At 42.1% G+C, this 17385-nt stretch overlaps 1 protein-coding gene and 1 long non-coding RNA gene across 3 annotated transcripts in view; one reads left to right on the top strand and one right to left on the bottom strand.

Annotated features, from left to right (window-relative positions):
• The window catches only part of SERTM1 (serine rich and transmembrane domain containing 1), a 30261-nt gene extending 24913 nt beyond the window's left edge, over positions 1-5348 (bottom strand). The window contains exon 1 of one of the 2 annotated variants that reach the window (XR_014256333.1): positions 1009-5348. The gene's annotated coding sequence lies outside the window, so the exon portion shown is untranslated. The remainder of the gene's footprint in view (positions 1-1008) is intronic. The other variant, XM_082435779.1, reaches the window with a different exon arrangement.
• A 47-nt stretch (positions 5349-5395) lies between these two features.
• On the top strand, positions 5396-8671 carry LOC309647909. Its single transcript, XR_014256388.1, has 2 exons — positions 5396-7999; positions 8314-8671. It is a non-coding gene; the product is annotated as an uncharacterized lncRNA (long non-coding RNA).
• The last annotated feature ends 8714 nt before the right edge of the window (positions 8672-17385 follow it).

Here is a 17385-nt window from a genome sequence, read left to right on the forward strand (position 1 = left end):
AAGGACAATAGGAAACGGACCCTGTCTCTGGAGTCTGACACCACCCGGGACCAACGGGGCCCCAGGCGTCTGGCGGTGGAAAGCGAGCAGGTGCAGCCCGCTAACCTGGTCTGGTACTCAACAGGATGTTTCTGTGAATGAAGGGGTCCTTCAACTCCCCGCAGGACGGCACATCACACACCTCCCTCCTCAATTAGAACTCAAACAATCTGCCCATGATCCATGCACCTCGGCAGGGAAACGCAGGATTCCAGCGTCTCATCAGATCAGGGAAAAGGGAAAGGTAGCTGGTGCGTTTTCCTACAACCAAGAGCTCGGGAAACCACGGCTGGGGAACGCCAGGATGTTCTGCGCCAGGTAGAACTTAACCGGATTTGGAGCCGCCGGAGACAGGTGAAAAGACTCACGCGAGCAAGGTAAGGTACAAAGCGGCTGTCAGTGTGTGCGCAGCGAGTCCCCAGGAAGGGACGGATGACCCCAGAAATCCAGGTAGGCGCCACACACAAGCGTGACCGCACACACCACAAAGGCAGGAATAATCAGAATGCACCTAGAGACACGCTCCGCAAAGTGCAGAACTATCTGCACTTGCACAGGGAAATCAATCAACCTCTGCAGCGGCAGACGCGAGGGCAGACCTCCCCGGCTCCCTGCGTCCGGGACAGAAGCGGGTCATCCCGGGACCAAGGACATTGCGTCCTACTGTAGCCCCATGAAGTCACCCCGAGAACAGGGAGAGCCGGGCAGCGGAGGCTGCTAGCCGGCAGTAAGGACGTAGCCGGCACGAAGGGGACAGATTCGGGGGTGTCCAGAGCAAGGAGCCAAACCGCTGAGAGCCGGGGAGAGTTTGCGAGGCGGCTCAGGAGGGAGCGGAGCCTCCGCGACCCGAGGCCGCCCCAGGGGGGGAGACAGGGCGCCCGTGGCAGAGGGCGAGCCCCCTTCCGGGGCGTCCCTGGCGCCCACTCCCCTGCGACTGCTCACGGGCGGCGTCGGGAGCCCCTCACTGACCTGCCGATAGGGACGCGCTGATCTGCTCCGCCGGCTCCCGCGCTCGGGGTGGGACCGGGCTGCGCCGACCTCCTCGCGGGCGCCCGGGTCCCGCCGATCCGCGCCCGCGAAGCCGTCCGCGGGAATGTGGGGCTCACTGGGGCGGCGGGCGCAGCCGAAGTCTTCCTTCCGCCCCCAGCCGCACAGCCAATGACGGCGAGCGGGACCCACTCCCCGCCGCCCCCCAGCCGCCGCTCGGGCGGGCGCTTGGGGCTAGGACTGGAGCCCCGCTCGGGCGAGGGAGGAGCTTGCGCCGGCGTTGGAAAATCCTGGAGGAGGAGGAGGCGTTTGCGCAGGGAGCCCCATCTGGGGAGGCAGGTGTGGTGCCCCCAACTTTTGTGCGCGCGTGTGTACCGAGGGAGGGGACGCAGTTTCCTTGGAGACTCAAGGACCTCTGTCTAAAGGCAAAAGCATCTACTCCCTGCCAAGTTTCTTCTCTTATCATTTATGAGTCCGCGCAGCACCCCGTCCAAACCACGAGTCCAGGTGCATCACCGCAAGCCCAGCTGTGAGCTGTATGGGGCCCTCGCCCGGTCCTGTGGGCCGCGCCTCAGACGTCTCTCCTTCGGCGTTTCTCTTCTTTCCCCTCTGAATCCTCTGCCTGATCATCAGATGAGCTGAGTAGGATTGCAGTTCCTCTCACTGCCAGGGAGACAGGCAATCATAAAACTCTCTGTTGGGTCACTGGCTTAGAGAGAGTCATACATCTTAAAAGAACTCTGGAAAGGGAGCCTTTAACTGATATGACTAACTCCGGTTACTAGGCAGCCCTGTGACCTTCACCCAGCGATTCTGAAAAACAGGAATCCAGCGATTCTGGATTCCTGTTTTTCAACCGGAAAGTGAGAGGCTTGGATTATTTGATACCTGAGGTCTCTTGCGCTTTGACAGTCAACAGTCCAGGTGGCTCTATGGCCTGCGAAGGGCTGAGCCCTGGGAGGTGTTGGTGTGGCCACCTTCTCCTCCAGTCCCTGCCTGTCCCTGCCTGCCTGTCCTGCTGCATTCACCCTGACGTCATCCCCCTGTGGCCAGGAAAGCAAATCGTACAAATCAGTATTTAAAAATGCTGCTCAAGTCTCAGGGACCATATAAATTTGCACAAATACTGCCACCTACCAGTGCCCAGCTCCTGGGGTCATGGTAGCTGTGCCCATGTTCGGTGGTTCTCCAGGTAGAGATGGATGGGGGTGGCGGGCTTACCTCTGAGGCCCCTTTGGTAAGTGAGCAAAGGCTCTATCTCTCCCCTTTCCTTCTCCAGGAGAATTGTCTGTGTGTCAACCTTTTCTATATGAATCTTTCTATATAGGATCTAAAATGCAGGATGCTGGAATGAGCTGCATTGTCCAAAGGGCAGATTCTGAGACCTGCTTCTCTCCCAGCACACTTGCATTTGTACCCTAAACTTTACCCGTTCACATGCCACTTTCATGAATTTTATTATATCCATCTACCACCTGCTCTATTAGGTACTTAGATTTTTACTTAGACTCATCATAAGCAGTAATTTCCATGAAATCATTGCTTTGCTATATACCAATTGCATTTCAATACGAAGTAAGTAATAAATAAATAATCTCTAAGGGTTTTCTTGGTATGTCCTGAACTTGGTTTCTTAGAGCTGCTGTAACAAATTGCCACAAGCGATTTCAAAATTGATAGGGAGGCAAAGCTTCCCGTGTCTTTATTTTTTTTAATTTCATATACAAATGATCTAAAAAATTTTAATTGTCAAATTTGCTTCCAAAGAAAGTCTTCAGAAGTAGGTCAGGTACCACTCAAGGTCCTGGGAGTTTGCAGGCACAGTTTAGAGACATAGTTCCAAGCTTCTAGCAAGCATGGTCATCCCATCTTTCCCGCAACCCTTTTCTGTCTTATTCAGAGAGAGATGGATTGGTGAAACAAAAAAGTGTGGAATTTGGAATCAGATGGAGAGTCATTAAATTCTGATGCTGTCATTTATTATCTCTGTGACTTAAGCCAATCACTTAACTTCTCTAAGCCTCATTTTCCTTATCTATAAAATGGAAATAAGTGTCCACATTATTAGGTTGTTGTGAGAGTTAAACACACACACCACACACACACACCATTCCTAGCAATTGTCTTGCATATAATAAGTGCTTAAAAATATTAGCTCCATCTTTTCTTCCTTGCTGCCATGAAAGCAGCATTCAGAATTACTTTGTCTGTTCTCTAATTTCCTTCTAGGTTATCAGGAAACTTACATTCTGTTTCTAATACTCCCTGGACTAACTCTCTGCTTCCTTTCCTTGATTCCTTCATCTCTGCCCCCCTTTTAATGATTCCTTCCCAAACTCCATCCTCTCTCTCATGCCTCCATGTCTCTTTTTTCAAGCAGTTCCCACTTTCCATCTGCCACAATTTCAGAGATCTATGCCCTGTGAAGGAACTGATAACTCGGAGGAGAGCGTGGGTCATAAAAATTCTTACTTCTTTTGCCTTTTCATGATGTTTCGATAGTCCTTCTTGTTTATTTGCTTGTTTAAATCATGGTCTTCCCAAAAGCATGGAGAAATTTGTGTTATCTAATGCTATGGAAAAATTCCTGGACCACGGTCTTATTAAATTCGTCAGACATTTTTGGAGCATCTGCTATATGCCAGGCAGTGCCCCGGGCACTAGGGAGATAAAAATAAAGAAGACAGAGTCTCTGCCCTAAAATGCTTACAGACCAACCAGGCAGACAGACCTATAAACACCTACTTTGAATATAAGTGTGCCTTGTGAGGCTTCAAACAGTGCACATGAAAGAATTCCCCGTGCTCTTTTGGTCATGAGATTGTCTTGCACTGGCCAGTCAAAAGGCCCTCCTTGCCCACAGCCCCCTGCTGAGTGAAGAGCGCTGTCTGCTCCCCTAAGCAGAGCTCACTTACTCTGCTTCGTGTGATGGATGTCCACATTTTTTTCTTAGGTGCCCATCATCTAGCCACTGTTTGAGACTCGGTGAGAGGCAGAGCCCATCTCCCACTGATGAAGCCTGAAAGGCCGTATACTCCTTCCTGCTCTCCCATCACCACCCAACCCCCATGCAGCTGGGGTGAGAGTATGTGACCTAGACTTGGCCAATCAAATATACCTTCCTTAGACCTGGAATTGGGACTTGGTCACACAGGGAACTGCGATGAGGAGGGCTCTTTCTGGCAGTGATTGCAACAATGTCCAGTTTCCAGGGCCAGCAAGGGCAGGGGGACAAGCAGTGAGATCTGGTTTCCAGTGCCCAGGTGTCAGTTACAAGTTACAGCTCCTCCTGTTCAGTGATGGCAGTAGTGTCTGCTCTCAGCTAATTTGGAGGTATGATTTGGCTGTGATTCTGGCTTCTCAGCCTCCCTTTGTTTCTGTTCATTTTCTGAGCCTCTCTCTGAAAATCCAATATCCTTTCAATAAATTTTTTTTCCCTTAAACCAGCCAAACTGATTCTTAGCAAATAAGAGTGCTTTGGCTGAGGCCTGGTACTAAGGCTCTACCTCAACCAGCACAATGCTAATAAACTGATCCGGGTAAGTTCTCCTTCTAGGACATTCAAACTGGAAATATGTGAGTGGGTCAGTTAGAATCCAGAACAGAAGCTAAAAGCACACGCCCAGGGGCTATGTGTAGGCTGAAATTGTGAGTAAGCAGGAGTTATGAATAAGCAAAAGTTGTGATCTAGCAGATGTCAAAGCACATGCAGAGGAGAGGAAGAGGTGGTTGGCTGACAGCTGCAAGGAAGCAGAAGCCAGAGGCATTAAGTCCCCATGATGGTGAGGGAATGGATGAGCCCCTGCTCTCCAAGCTCTAGATTTTCCTTGAATTGGAAGTATTTTCCATTTTCCAAACTGCATTTCCATTTCTGTGAAACTAATTAGCCATAGCTATTCTTGGGTTCCCTTGAAATTCCAGGTTCTCATTTCAATGTATATCCTTACAATAACTTGCCTATTATTTGAGGTAACCAGGATAAGACTATTCCATATGACCAAAGGGTCCCAAAGATTACAGTGATGCTATGACCAGGACACAGGAAACAGCTGTCAAATAGTATATCTCAGAAGTCACTGACCTGCCTCTCCAAAGATGTCCTTTCTTTTCCTATCTTCCTTGAAGTTTCCCAGCAGCAGAACCCTTCCTCTGGGCTGGAAAATAATGGTTTATAAGAAGTCCCTGTTTAAAATGTACTCTATTCCCTGGAGGGAAAGACGAGCCAGAGGTGTTTTTCTCTGCATTAGCCACTAGCACCTGAGCAGATTAAATGAGTTCGTTCTTAAATTTGAACTCTTAGAGGTCTGATACTTAGGAGATGAGCTGGTTATAGGGCAGACAAATCAGACACAAGGGCGGGGAGGGTGGGGAATAGATAATAGAAAATGGCGGTGAGAGGTCCCAGGGACATTCTAAGGGACTGTCTAATGGAACATTCCCACGAGGGAATGTCCTGGTGGGCAGCCAGTGTGAAGAGTGCCGGGGGCAGTGCGGCCAAAATGGCAGCAAACATTCTCACTTCACCATCTGCCTTCTGCGGCCCCGGAGTACGACCTTGCATAATTTCTGTTACCCTTCAGCTCTTACAGGAGGTGGGGCTGGGCTAAAGTGGAGAGTAAGATGGTCGTCTTGTCTGCCCGCTTTGAGATTCTGCTCAGAAATTACATTAGTCGTGCCTTGGGGTTACTTGCATTCATTGCCGCAGCCTTCACTTTATCTCCTGCAACATACAGTGCCCTCTCATGGCTTGTGCAAAAGGAAATATCTATGTGTCTCACCTAGCCAGTAAATGGTACACATTCTAGAAAAAAAAAAGTGATTCTGTTAATGAGGCTTGACACAGGAAGGAACGAATTTACGCATGCTGCTGTGTTTGAAGGGAGAGAAGATGCACTGAAGCTGCTTTAATGGAAGCAGAAGTCTGAAGTTATCCCTACAGAGCTTTATTTATTTTCTCAAAGTCTAAAATGTACCTCAGGGTTTGGTGTTTTTCTTCTTCTGAGACTAGTGGGTAGAACTCTTCTCGGAGTAGCAGTGAGTCACATCGGGGTGCAGGTAGGAGAAAAATATTAATGCTAGGGACCCATCTTTTCTTTCTTAGATGCTGGGGGCTGCGTTTGCCCATCAGCTACGTTTGTGTGGCCAAGTGACTTACTGTGGGTTATAAATCAGTGCTGAGCAATGTGAAAAGCAGATGGGGAGTTGAACGCATCCTCCACATCTCTGTCTTGTGACTGGCTGAAGTCCATGTGCAATTTTGAAAAGGATGTTTGAAAAGGATATTCATCATTTCAAATTGCTCCGTGGGAGCTTTGCAGTTCATAATGTGCCTCTTAGGTACTTCTCAGAGATGGGCTTGCCTTGACGCGGTTTGTAATTTCATAACAGCAAAAGGGCAACTTGGGCTGTTAGGATAGAAAAGCTAATTTTGAAAGAATTAGCAAGAAATAGGGTTGGGAGGGAAGGTGAAGGCAGGGAGCTAAAGGGGTTTGAAATATTTGGGCTGAATTCTATCCCATAGTGTCTGTCACTGGGAATTTCCAGTGTCTGACAATAGCTTTGCTCTCCATGCCTCAGTCCAACCCTCAAATACTGTTGGGAAAATCTACTTAGGCATGAGCCTTCAGGTGATGAAAATATACTTGCTCTTGTGGAAAAACAGTTAAAAACCCAGAAGTATAATAGTTTAACAATACTAGAGTTGATCATCTGCAAGAAAATAGAAAATCGTTACTGAAATGGTTCTGAGCCAAACACATCTGCTCTATTCTTTGCCTTATTTTGTGGCTTTGCTCAGAGGAATCCTCATCAGCAGTGGTGTGAGTGATGTGAGCAGTGGCTGTGAGTGGTGTTGACTGTCAGGTGGAGAGTTGGTGTGTGGGCACCACCTCCCCAGACATCCAGGTGAAAACAAATCAGCAATCAGCAGCCTGGGAAAATATGCATCTTGAGCAAATGTGCTCTAAAGTCAAAAAGAGAAGAAAACAGAATTGGATCTGATTCTTTCAGCACAATAAATATGAGCAGAGTATTATGTGTGCAGAATAGGAAAGCATGAGATTTCCACAAACCCTGCAGGGGAAGGGGAGTGAAGAGCAGCAGACCCCATAGGGCTACTATTGCAGAGTGGGCTATAATTTTCATATGTTAAAAATGTCTTTTAGAAGAACCCCAGAAGGTATTGCTATACAAAGTACATGTTACAAAAATCGGGAAGAGTTGCTCCAAAACTATAAATATAGTAATTGTATTTTCACTTCTTACATTGATAGTCAAGGCAGATAGGTAGAGAAAGCTTTCCCTGAATAGTGCCTTGCAGTCTAAATTTCATAAATACGTTCCATTAGTCAACACATCTTTTTTGAGCGCCTCCCGTGTGCCAGGAACTTGTCCACAGTCGTGAACAAGATAGACTTGAGCTGGAGTAGATGGTCATCATGAAGATGTCTGAGAAAACAGACCTTGCTGGACATGCTGTGGTCCTGGTACTTCCCCCTGTGTCCCCCCCATAACAGTGTGCAAACACTCCCATCTTGCCTTTCTTGTTTTCTCTCCTTTTTTTCTTAAAACAAATTTTATTTCCCATTCTCTTGCTGTCTTTCTCTTGGTTTTCCTTTTCCTACTTCACCATGAACTTCCACTTAACCAATTCTCCAAACCAGTGGCCCTACAGCTTTTCACAATTGATCATCCACTCTTTTTTTTTTTTTCCACAGAATGTGATTTATTTTTCCTCTATGCATATACCATATTTGGGGGAAGGAGGAGGAGAAGGGAGCCCATATTTCCCTAAAAATAGGCAGTATACATTTCTTAAATTTCTTAATGTCCTCTTAGAGCCACATGATTTTTGAATTCTGGTACTTGAGTAAGTATGAACTAAATCTGATGACATCCTGTTTTTTAATTTATTACTGTTCCTTTTTCTGTTCTTTTCTTTCCTTTTCAGTTATTGTCACTACCTCTTGTGATTGTTCATCATTCACTCTTTTTTTTTTTTTAAATTAATTATTTATTTATTTATTTTTGGCTGTGTTGGGTCTTCGTTTCTGTGCGAGGGCTTTCCCTAGCTGCCGCGAGCGGGGGCCACTCTTCATCGCGGTGCGCGGGCCTCTCACTATCGCGGCCCCTCCTGTTGTGGAGCACAGGCTCCAGACGCGCATGCTCAGTAGTTGTGGCTCACGGGCCCAGCGGCTCCGCGGCATGCGGGATCCTCCCAGACCAGGGCTCGAACCCGTGTCCCCTGCATTGGCAGGCAGATTCTCAACCACTGCGCCACCAGGGAAGCCCCATCATTCACTCTTGTCCTCACTTCTCTCCTTACCCCTCTGAGATTTCACGGGTCCTCACTTCAGTGAGCTTCAGACTCGGTTCCCATAAGGTACAGGAAGGCTTTCCAAGAGAGAACTTGTGCAAATGATAGTTTTAAGGAAAACTTCAACTTCATATTGATTATTTTTCTTAAATTGATCCCCCTGAGAACTCACAGGCATTTCTAATACCCCTACTCCTACTACACATGAGAAAGGCATATACCTCACTGATCCCAAATCTTACTATGGAAAATAATAATATAATCGATGGCCTATATTTGATATAATTTAATCTAGAAACAAGTAAATTCACCTATGGATGAAATAATTAGTTAGAAAAAAGTGTCCTCCTTTATTAAGAGAAGAACTTTCAATAAAATATTAGTTTTTATGTTTAATATTTATAAAATTTTAAAATAAATTTGTTTTGGTAAAAAGCTTTAATATATGAAAATTTTTGTCAATTGTACATTGATAATAATTATAATAGTAATTGATCTAGAAGAAAATTTTTAACACTTAGAGCCTTATGCTCACAGAAAATGTAAACTTATATTAAAACTTCAGTTTATAGACAGTTGACCCTTGAACAATGGGAGGGTTAGGGGCACCCTCCCTCCACACTGTCAAACGTTTGAGTTTAATTTATAGTTGGCCCTCCTTATCCACTGTTTCTGCATATCTGCGGTTCCACATCCTGGGATTCTACCAACCCCAGAACCTGTAGTACTGTCATATTTACTATTGAAAAAATCTGTGTATAAGTGGACCTGAGCAGTTCAATCCCATGTTGTTCAAGGGGTCAACTCTATATATTTGTTGCAGAGAAATGAAGGTGATGAATACAAAACTTGTGAGTACAAAAATACAATATAAAATTTAGTTGCCAGGGAGGATACGTAGACTGGAAGTACAGGTTCAAATAGAAAGGAAGATGTAAACCGTCAATTTACAAAGCACTTTTATGTACTTTTAAATGGATGATGGTGGGAAACAAATTTATATGGTATTAAAATTCCTTGATTACTGCTATAGACTGAATGTTTGTGTACCCTCAAAATTTATAAATTGAAAACTAACCCTCAGTGTAATGGCATTTGGAATATTAACCAACCACCCTCTGGCATTGAATCAGTTACTCATCTGTGGTGTTGGTTAGACAAGGATAAGAGGGAGAGAGGAGAAAGTTTCTGATCCCTAGAAAAAGCCATACCTTGAAATTTCATTGGGAAAAAATGAGTACAAACTGCACAAACAGAGCAAATCAAAGCACATCAATGTAAGCAAACTTATTCTGTAAATGGCCAAATAGTACCTATTTTAAGCTTTTCAGGTTGTACGCTGTAGAGTTTTTGTGACAACTTCACCTCTGCTATTGTAAGCAGCCACAGACCATATGTAAACAGATAGGCCTGGCTGTGTTCCAATAAATCTTTATTTATAAAAGCAGACAGTGGGCTGGATTTACCCAAATCCTGGTATAATATATGATCCATGATCCACAAGAAGACTGATTCTCTGTTGGGCAGTAGCTGAATCTCGAAGTTACCTAAAGGGAATATTTGCCTCACATTGTCAAGATGCAGACGTTTGGCTTGATCCTTTGACCTGTCACTGAAGGCTAAGGTTCTCAAATCTTTTGGTGTCCTCACAGCATGGCAGCTGGCCTCCCCCAGGTTTTCTGAGAGAGAGCAAGGAGAAAACCACAGTGCCTTTATGAACTATTGTAAGTCACACATTGTCACTTTTGTTACATTCTGTTTGCTAGAAATGAGTCATTAAGTCTGACCCTCAGAAAAGAAGAAATACAGAAGGCCAAAAAGCACATGAAAAGATACTCAACGTCGCTAATTATTAGAGACATGCAAATCAAAACTACAATGAGGTATCACCTCACATCAGTCAGAATGGCCATCATCAAAAAGTCTACAAATAATAAATGCTGGGGACAGTGAGGAGAAAAAGGAACCCTCTTACAGTGTTGGTGGGAATGTAAATTGTTACAGCCACTCTGGAGAACTCTATGGAGGTTCCTTAAAACACTAAAAATTGAGCCACCGTATGACCTAGCACTCCTGCTCCTGGGCATATATATGGAGAAAACCATAATTCAAAAAGATACCTGTGGGACTTCCATGGTGGTCCAGTGGTAAAGAATACGCCTTCCAATGCAAGGGATGAAAGTTCGATCCCTGGTCGGGGAACTAAGTTCCCACATGCCATGGGGCAACTGAGCCCGTGCGCCGCAACTACTGAGCCTGTGCGCTCTGGAGCCCGCGTGCCACAACTAAAGAACCCACGTGCCACAACTAGAGAGAAGCCCACGCACTGCAATGAAAGATCCTGCATGCCACAACTAAGACCCAACTCAGCCAAATAAGAAAAAAAAGATGCATGTACCACCCCCCACCACCGCAATGTTCATTGCAGCACTACTTAGAGTAGCCAAGACATGGAAGCAACCTAAATGTTCATTGACAGAGGAATGGGTAAAGAAGATGTGGTATATATATACAATGGGATATTACTTAGCCATAAAAAAGAATGAAGTGATGCCATTTGCAGCAACATGGATATACCTAGAGATTATCATACTAAGTGAAGTAAGCCAGACAGAGACATATTATCATATGATATCACTTATATGTAGAATCTAAAAAAAATGATACAAATGAACTTACATACAAAACAGAAATAGATCCACAGTCATAGAAAACAAACTTATGGTTATCAAAGGAGAAAGGGCAGGGAGGGATAAATTAGGAGTTTGGGATTAACATATACACACTACTATATATGAAATAGATAACCAACAAGGACCTACTGCATAGCACAGAGAACTATACTCAATATTTTGTAATAACCTATAAGGGAAAAGAATCTGAAAAAGAATAGATATACATACATGTATAACCGAATCACTTTGTTGTACACCTGACACTAATACAACATTGCAAATCAACTATATTTCAATAAAAAAGGTCTGACCCTCAGAATTCACCTGTTGAGGGGAGGATTGTCAGAGAATCTGTGGACATATTTTAAAGCTACTACCAAGTTGTTGTGATGTCTTGTTTTGGTTGATATGTTTTAAGAAATCCCACATATATACTTGGAAAATGGAGTATTTTAATAACCTTTTCAGATAGTTTGTGGCTAGTCTTAGATGTGACACCAAATGCTGGTTTCTGAAAAGTGAGTTGCATTATGGAATCTGAAGCCATATCCATGAACTTTTCAAATTCTGTTACACTAAAATTTATTGGTTTATTTTGTACTTTAAATTGATATTTTACCCATATATTTTGTAATATGATGCATTTTGTAACATGATGCATTGGTCATTTGGAATATTGATTCACTGAATTACGCAGCTCTTTCAAATGTTGACATATTTCATTATACAATGTAAAATGTTATATTTGTTAATGTTACTAATCATCAGAAAAGTCTTTGAGCATTGGAAAGCTGCCAAGCTTACACTGGCAGATACAATTTTTCTAAAATTCTAATTTTCACTGCAAAGCTTGAATTTTATCCTTGGCAACAAAACTGTCAGTTGTTTTCCTTGAAGTGATAGTCTCACTGGTTCATTGTTGAGAAAATGTCTGCCAAATACCCAAGTCTAAATAAACATGATTCTTTACCAATTCAAGTAAAAAATGGTATTCTGTGAAAAAAGTGGCTAGTTTAGTTCACAACTCGAACAACCATCTAAGTGCTTCTTTTTGAGACAACCATCATACTTCGGTATGTAGTAGAGGTACTTTTTGCATACTTCCCATTTCATCAAACAGAGTATAAAAAATGATATACATCCAAGGGCCTACATTTAATAAAGTTAATAATTTATATTGCTTCATAACAGTCATTGTAAGGTGAAACTCTTCTCTGGTTTTTTTTTTTTTCTCCTACCAGTAAGTGGCAGTGAAGTACAATGTACATTATAGTAGCACACTGATTTCACATTAAACTAGTACATGATACTGGTACAGTTTGGGGCCACTGCCTTGATTTGTGTTCAGCCACCAACAGTTTTACCCATCGTTGCTTCTGTACCATTGATGCAAAACAATGCAATGAAAAAAGGCAAATAATATTATTATTATGAAAATAGTTTTGAATTTTCAAATATTCTGCAAGTGGCTTCAGGGACCCTCAGAGGTCCATGGTCCATACTTGGAGTACTGCTGTCCTAAGGTGTTGGCTAATAGCCAGTTTCTCCTGAGAAAGTCAATGAGTCTTCTCACAAGCTTTAACCTTGATCTTTTATCTCCCTGTCTCCAACCCTCGCCACCCCTTCCCACCCCCCATCTCCCACCACCAATGCCTTTACCCATTGGGCTGAGCAGTTGTACTTCTTATCTTGGGAGAGACTGTCTTCTGACTTTTTAAGTTTTGTGGAGAATATTAGAAAAAGATTTATTTTAAATATTGAAAATTTATTTCATTCAGATGGTAGAAGTTACCTTAAAATAATTTGTTTTTAAAAACAACCTACTCCATCTTGACTACAGTGGAGGACTGCCATATCCTTGTTATTAAGGTAGGTGAATTTTCTAGAGTATAGGACATGTTACTAAGTCATGAAATTAAAAGTGAGAGAAATATGTTTTCCTAATTGGGTGCCGACCATTTATGTGCTCTTAGCCCATCTCTTGCAGGATAATTGACAAGTATCAGTGAATCAGAAGTGGATTCGTATACAATTTGTGATGCCTTAGCTCAGCAGAATAGATTCAGCAGAATACATGGTGTTCAGAGGGCCCTGTGAGTCTTTGATACCTTTTTTTTTTTTTTCTCATACTGGCTTGAATCTCTGTGCCACGTTATTTGTCATGGTATGCACTGACTGCTGAATTTTCTGTGTCTCTGAACTCAGTTTTTGCTGAGAGATTTCAGGTATAAAAGGAAAATCAAAATGGAGTTGGTATTGACAAGAGACATATCTAAAATAGAGCTGGGAGGGCACTAAAGACATGTGACTCAAGCACCTCTCGGACTGGAGAAATCTGAACTTGGACCACTTCTTATCTTAACATAGGCACCCAGAACATCTGCCCAGTGTTCCAGAAACTCAAGATGCTTATCCGACCCTTACTCTAAAATAATTTGTGACAGCCTATCCCTTAAGGTCAAATGTTTCCTTTATTGTATCAAAGTCAGTCATAGTTCTTGAACAACCTTGTGGTGGCTTTTGCATTTATAAGCCCCCAACTCTTTCTATTCTCCAGGAACATTCTAAACGGTTTTATCGGAGTCTGTGTCTCTTGAATTGCAATTCCTAAGACCTCAAATGAAGCTCTTTGTTCTTTGCAGCCTCAATAGTGATTATTGTTTGACACAGGATAGATTATGCCTTTTCCCTTGACTTTTACTCGATGTGCCAGAACCTCATGCAGACCCTGTAGGAGTTTCCTACCTGGTAGTAAGATCGGAATTAACATCTGCTTGGTCATTTTTGTTGCACTGATCCACCTATTGTTATGAGTCCGTGGTGCTATATCTAAACTAGGGCTCTCATTTGCCCCTGAGGCCTAGTGTTCATGTCCTTAACTCCGGATATCCAAATGATGATTTATGCAGACCGTTTGGCTATATTCACACAAATTACATTGGGGGCCTTGGTGAAGCTAATGAAACTTAGTTAGAAAATGTCAACTAAACAGATTTTTTGCAACAAATTTCCTTTGCAATGAAATCCTTCTTGCTGTTGGACAGGGACAGATCTAGGTTTTATAGAGCCTGAAACATATGATTTTGGGGTGCCTCTAAGAAAAAAAATACAAAGTTATAAAAGGGATCTTCGTTAAAATGAGGAAATAAACCACAACAAATTATGGAAGGCTTGAAGATTCAGAGATCTCTTTAGGCAGCTTACCAGAAATGAATACATAGGAATGCTTCCTGATTAGAACCTTGCTTGCTGGTCCCTTCTAGGACACTAGGACGTTCATAGCTCATGACATTCATAGCTCTGTGCAAGGGAGAGACCCTGAAGGGTCAGCTTCATTAACTTCACTGTGGATCCATGTTGGCATTGAGAGAACTATTCCAGACACTGCCACCTTTCAAATCCTGCTGTCAAGCATGGCTGTTTTTCAAGTGACCTTAAATCAGGCAAAGTAGAATCCTGAAATATGGTGAAGTGACAAAGACACTTAAGTTCTTGCTTTTCATTAAGCATTTAAAATGTCATTTTAAAATGACATTTAAAAGCCCTACTTATTCTAAAATTGTATTATTTTAACATTATTAGACAAGAAAACCTCCCAGAGTGAGCCAAATACCATCTTTGTCTATAGGAAACTTGTAGCTGTTACTGAAAGGAGATGCTACATATTTCACAAACTCAATTCATGACTCCCATTAATTTTTTAAAGAGGTCTGCCCCTTAGGAAGGCAGTTTGAGAGGCAACAGTTTAATGAGCTCCACTGGAGATCAGGTAATTCATTATCCCAAATAGCATGTTTATTATATTAATAGATTTACATGCTAACAAAAGGACAAGTCCCCGTGCTTATGTTTTATAGTGAAAGTAGAACGCTTGGAAGGATGAGATTAGAGTGATGTTAGTTAAAACAGCAGTAGAGATCTGTAAGAGTGATCTTTTAAAGCATGCAGCAAGGTGGTCTCTTATAAGGGATTTTCTCTTTTCATCTGCCAAGGTTATTTAGTGGTATCCTCTCTTCTCCAGCATATCACTTACTTCAGTAAATGCGTAAGTACAAATAAGAAAATTGAAAAAAAAGTCTACAGAAAAATTTGTGAAAAAATTATATTTTATAAATATTATAGGTAATAGAGTCATAAAGAGTGAACACATCTATAATCCATCATCTTTTGTAACATCAGAGCAATATATGTGGCTTTTAGCATATGATTCTCATTACTTAGATAGATCTAGAACATTCTAATCATATGATTATTGAATCAACCATTCAACTTATTTATTTATGTGCCACAGAAAAATCATGACAAATATCTCATCAATTAATTCATCAGCTAGACTTGCAATGGTTTGAATCAATGTTAGAGATAGCTGAAACCTCTACGTCCATCTCTAAATGAAGTATATTTGGGATCTATAATACATATTTTTAATTCAATGTACATAATGACAGAATCATAAGGCTCAGACTTGAAAAAAGATTGTAATTCATCCATGCATCCTTCTGCTTTCAGACCTTAAATTTTCCAGATAGATAATATATCTGTTTTTAAGGAAGTTTACAGTATATTTTGTATACTACTTAATGATAACATTCACCATTAGAAAAATATATTTTATATTTAACATAAATTATTGATACAATGCCATAGATTAATTAAATTCTACAAGTGTTGAGTATCTAGTCTAAGGTCAATCCTAACCATGATAGAAGTTCCATGGAGGGTTACATGACAGAAGGATTACAAGTTGAAGGACTGGGATAGATTTCTCCAAAGGAGAAACACCCCAGTGAAACATTTAGTCATAATGACAATGTATGTGACAATCTTTGTGGTCCCAACCGTAAGCGCTAAAGGAGGAAACCTGAGAAGATAAAGTTCAATGTTAATGGACTCATCTGGGGAAGGTTTAGAAAGACCTAGGTCTTCTATAATGACACTGAAGGGAAGTTATATTTGGGTAGGTGGAGAGTAAAGGAAAGCCACATTTAAAATGGAAAGAACAGCATGGGCAACACTGTGGAGAAAACTTTTATTATCTATCTCATTAGGAGAGATAAGAAGATTTTTGTTGTTGTTGTTCTGAGAAATTATTCAGGCATCCCTTCGGTCTCTTCCTTTCAAGTTAACTAATCCCAGATCCTCTGACCTTTCATTCCACACCCTATTTTCCAGCCCTCAGCCTTTTCTGAGGCTCTCCAAGCTCTCTGTGTCTCTCATAAGCCATATGGCCTAGTGGATGGAGCCTCAGTTAGGGGTTCGGGGTTCTGACTTCTACTTGTCATTCTTCCTACTGTGTAGTCTTGACCAGGTCCTTACTGGACCTCAATTTCCCTCCGTTATTTAAGGCACCAGACTATGGTCTCTTGACTTCCTTCTCTCTCAAAATTCTGAGCCTTAAATTGTGAAGCCTAGCATTTGATATGAAGTTCTAGCCATGTGGAATAAGGTTAAAGGGTTAATTTCCAATCTCTTTCATCCTTCATCCATATTTCTCTTTGGACATTCCAATACCATAATTATCTTTAAAAACCCTGAGTCCAGAAAAAAGTCTAGTACCTACATAGAAACTGGGTTTCCTTGTCCTAGACTTTATCAACAAAAATGTCATTTGTATAAAATGACCTTAAGTACCAACCCACCCTAAATATGGAGTAAATGTATTTTCCTTTTAGGGATAATGACAATTTCTTTTTAAAGAAGGATTTAGGCTGCTGACCTATAAAGTACTTTAAATATTATGTTGTGGAGGATTGCATTGGAACAGTACTGAATGCAGATTGTTCTCTGACCACATCCTTCCTTACTGAATCATTCTTCAAGATGTTGTCTCTGTCTTTTACTTCTTTTTTCCCCATTGTGCAGCAGTTAGGAAAATGAAATTATGTCTTTTGCTACAAAGCACAAGCCAGTTATGTGTATTCTCCATCAGAATAAATTTCATCCGTCTTCCTTAACCTTGGATAACACAGAGTATTGTAACCTATTAAAGTAAGTATTTGATTAACAGGTAGGGTGTTTGGAAGTAGGGAAGTTCCAAAAACTGAGGCAAAAAATATTGCTTGAAATGAAATAGATGTACTGTAAAGAGGAACCATGAGTCATAGTCACAAAGATATTCCCCACCATGGTTAATGACCCGAGCATGGGTGCTGGAGTCAGATGGCTGGGCTTGAATCCCATTTCTACCACTTACTGGCTGCATCGCCTTGGTCAGTTAATTAACTTCCTCGAGTTATAGTTTTCTCCTCTGTAAAATAATAGTACCTGCATCACAGGTTGTTCTGAAGGTTGAAGATGGTAATGCAAATAAAGTGCTCAGCACAGTATCTGACAAAGTCAGAGGGCAATAAATATTAGCTGTTGTTATTG

The sequence above is a fragment of the Balaenoptera physalus genome (assembly GCF_965194825.1).
Source record: "Balaenoptera physalus genome assembly, chromosome: 18".
Lineage (NCBI taxonomy): Eukaryota > Metazoa > Chordata > Mammalia > Artiodactyla > Balaenopteridae > Balaenoptera > Balaenoptera physalus.